The sequence below is a fragment of the Rhinopithecus bieti genome, unplaced genomic scaffold, assembly GCF_001698545.2.
Source record: "Rhinopithecus bieti isolate Rb0 unplaced genomic scaffold, ASM169854v2 scaffold_34958, whole genome shotgun sequence".
Taxonomy (NCBI): Eukaryota; Metazoa; Chordata; class Mammalia; order Primates; family Cercopithecidae; genus Rhinopithecus; species Rhinopithecus bieti.
In genome coordinates this window covers 1,198,318-1,202,410 of record NW_016814973.1, presented here as the reverse complement: position 1 = coordinate 1,202,410, position 4,093 = coordinate 1,198,318, and positions in this window count along the sequence as shown.

Genomic DNA, 4,093 nt, shown 5'->3' with positions numbered 1-4,093 from the left:
TTGAGTTCACATTTTACCACAAAGATGCTATCTCGAAAATTAGAGAATAGGAGTGTACACTTTGGTGGAAAGGAGTGAATTTTGATAAGAGATTGGTGCCCATTTCTAATTAGGAAAAATACATAAGCAGCAATAATCAACAAAAACTTTTGTTTCAGAATAACCTCTGGAATCTTCAGAAAATTTTGAGCACATCCCCTCTTTAATCTTTAAAGCAGACTGTTTCAGCTACCTATTACAGTTATCTACTTATTTTACTCAGACATCTGCAATTTGGACAAGACTCTGGGGCAGGGTGGGGGTAGCTCATCTCAGCTCCACAGGGCGTCAGCTTAGGAAGGTTCAAATCTCGAGGCTGCAGTGAGGGGAAGACTCTTTACTCATGTCAGATAGTTGATCCTAGTTGTTTGTTGATAACTTAGCTTGGATTGTCAGCCACTTACCAATGTCCTCTTCATGTGGCCTGGGCTTTGGAGACTGAGCATCATGAGAGAAATTTCAAATGGAAGTCACGTTACCCTTTGCAGCCCAGCCTCTAAAGTCAAGGCTGGCCAGATTTCTGCCATACATTGGTCAGAGTATTCACCGTCCTTCCCAGGATCAAAGGGAAGGAACATTCACCTGACATTTTGATAGGTGAGTGCCAAAGTTCTGGAAGAGCATGTGGGACTAGAAATTTAGCTATGGCCACTTTTGTAAAATACAATGTGCCACAGTCCATCCCCTGGCCACAACAACTCACATACCTTCCCTAGATGTGAGAGTGAGTAAGCATTCAGATGATTCCTGCCCTGAGCCTTAGAGCTGACCCTGTTGATTCCAAGGGGAGCAGAAAAACAGCTATCTCCACTGAGCCCTGCTCAAGTTGCAGATTCACAAGCAAAATGAATGTTTTTTTGTTTTAGAACATTACATTTTGGAGTGGTTTGTTATGCAGCAATAGATAAGTGGAACACAGATTCTCAATATTTTTCCCCTGGTGGAACTGGTAAGAGACACAATGGCACGGAAGACACTCTGTCCAACTCAACCAGATTTTAAAAATAAGATTAGCTGATTCCCAAGGTCCAACCCATTTTGTTTTTCCAGAAAGCATTTTGCAATACTAGTAAGTGTGACTTATATCATTATACCAATAACCTTGAATCCAAGTGAATTTATGCAAAATGATGTATTACACATTTTAGTACCATGCATATTTCTTGTGACATACCTCACAAATTATTGCACGTTAGGATGTTACAATGAGATGTATGTTGAAAGCCACTGCTGTAGATACTCTTAGTAGTAAAAAGTGCTTCAAAAAAGTTTAACAAACGACTGCAACATAAATGCCAAAACCTGAGTTTGGTTGTTTCCTTCTTTCAAGAAGGTTTGCCTGTGGTAGTTTGCTGCTGGCTAGACAGGAACACGAGTCAAAAGAATGGGAAACTGCAACATTATGATATTTTTTTTCTGTTCACACAGAGACATGGTGGAAGAGCCATCAGTCACTCCTCTATCATATGGCACCTCGTTCATTGAGCAAGTTCTTCACAAATACTATGGCCATGCTTCTCATCATGTCCAGTGGAATCTCAGCATTGCATCTAATTTTATCTTCTTCCCAGACAAAATTTTAAATAACTTATGTGATCATTGTATCAATAAGTAAGGTGTTCAGAAAATAACCCACGGGTTTGTGGGATGTGTTTTCCACTATCTCTGGACAAATCTCTGGAACAATTTCAAAGGGAATGGATCTGGATAATGTACTTCCCATACCAATGGATAGGTCTAATCTAAAATCAAGACATGGGAATTATGTTCACCCTGTATTCATCCTGTCTCTTTATTCTTCATGTCATGTCCTTCTTCACAGTCCTTGCCAGTTATAAGACTACATCTGTTGGCCTGCAACTGGGCAAGTAAACTTTTTTTTCAACTTTTATTTTAGGTCCAGGGATTACATGTTCAGGTTTGTTACCTGGGTAAATTGCATAATGTTGAGGTTTGGTGTACAATCATCCTGTCACCCAGGTAGTGAGCGTAGTACCCAATAGGTAGTTTTTCAACCCTTATACCCTTCTCCTCCACGACACCCTCTGGTAGTCCCCCCAGTGTCTGTAGTTGCCATCTTTACGTCCATCTGTACTCAATGTTTAGCTCCCACTTGTAAGTTAGTTTTCTGTTCCTGTGTTAATTCACTCACATGATTACCTTATTTTTTATGGCTGCACAGTGTTCCATGGTATATACATACCACATTTTCATCACTACATCATGAGTCGGTAGAATTTTCACTAAAAGCACTCGATACAGTTTTCCAATGGTCTCCATTGGCACTTTAAATTCAGCTTCTAAGTGCTTTGTCTAGTTAGTTTGCCTGCTCAGGATTTCATGCACCCTTTATTTCAGAAAGGAAAAGAGCTGTGAGAAGAAAAGGTCTATGCACAAGTTCCTGTTGGTTGAAGAGTTTTGCCTTCTGTGGAGCCAAGTTGCCTTGCAAAAGAGCCTTGACTATGCTGCTTCTGCCAGATCACTTTGCCTAATTATCTATTAAGTCATCCCCATAATCAAAATGTTCTCTTGAGTTTTTTAACAGGAACATGGATTTTGATAATTAAGTCAACAGATTTGAAGCTTTCAGACCATTTATTAAAATTATCTTGGTCTAAAACAAAGTTCCAAACAGGTTATAATCACCATAAGTGGAAAATATGAAACATTAAAATAATTGGTTTGTGCATGCTGTTTTCAAAATGAAGCCAAGGTCTTGATTTTAACCTGCAAGGAGTACATATTTTGCACTTGTAGGAAGACACAGGGTCCCAGCACTCAGGGATAGGTCATATGTAAAGGAAGTATCAAATGTCAGATAAAAGCAGAGCGTGATTTAACCATCCACCCTGCGCAACCAAAGGATCAGAAGATCAATTTTGGTCTCTGAAGTCCAAAACCATCAATTGTGAAAACTCCCTCACTTGGGGATGACTTATATTTTTCATCAATCTCCATAAACTTAGAAGCACTGAATATCCTAGTGTATAAAATGTGTGTCTCTGACTTGCTTACAAATACATCAGGTGGCCGTGGGCTTGTGTGTGTGTGCGTGTGAGTGTGCATGCGCAAGTGCATGTTGTGTGCACAGATATTCAATCATACTAATACCATCTCTCAATATTTTGTAAAACAAAAGCAAGGTATCATTTGCATTCATAAATGAGGCCCCTCTTGTTTTTCAGGAAAACAAGCCTTTTTAAATAAAAGGTGCCACCCTCCTGTGAGGCATACCCCTGCCAATTGCTGTAACATTTGTTATTTGAAGTATATTTCCACTGAAGAAACATTCGTAGAAGGCTGTACAGGTTTTATCATCTATTTGCCCAAATAGAAAGAACTGTAGCCTTGGGGATCATTTACTGGAACTGGCCTCTTCCTCATTACCTGGTTCTTGCACTAAATGAAGCAGATATAAATTTGGAACATCTGTCTAAGCAGCCAAAATGAAAACTTAAAAAATTTACTGGGTAAAAGCTTTCAGGGCTGGGCCACAGGCGGCCAGAAGACTGCTATGGCTGATGTGGACTACTTCTGTTCCCCTGGCCCCACGCCCTGTGCTGGGTTGATTTAAATCTAAACTCTCCATCCCCTGCAGACTGGCCCGTGGACTTAACAGTAGGGTGCCAGGGATGCTGAGCTTCTTGTCTTGGCTCCTTCTAGTTCAGCGTGGGGTGCCAACTAAGCAATGGGCATAAGCGTGAGGAAGTTCACAGTGCACAAGTTCTTCTCAGGTGTATCTCCACAAGAAATCTCACTTGAAGAGTTCAAGTTAAAGTTGCTTTGAGATGAAATGCAAAAGAACAGCAATGAAAGCATTTTTATTGGCTTCATAATTTCTAACTGTAGAACAGCTATAGTTATCTAAGATAACTACCTGTAGTGTACATATGGAGAAAGTAAATGAGATCACATTGAATGACCTATTTATGTTTCTCATCCATGAGATATTAACTGCCTATGTTTAACTATATCTAGGTCCTGTGTTTTAAAGTGTCTATTTTCCAGAGGTTTGGAGCTTTGGCAAACCTTTGAGCCTCCTTTCAGACAAAAG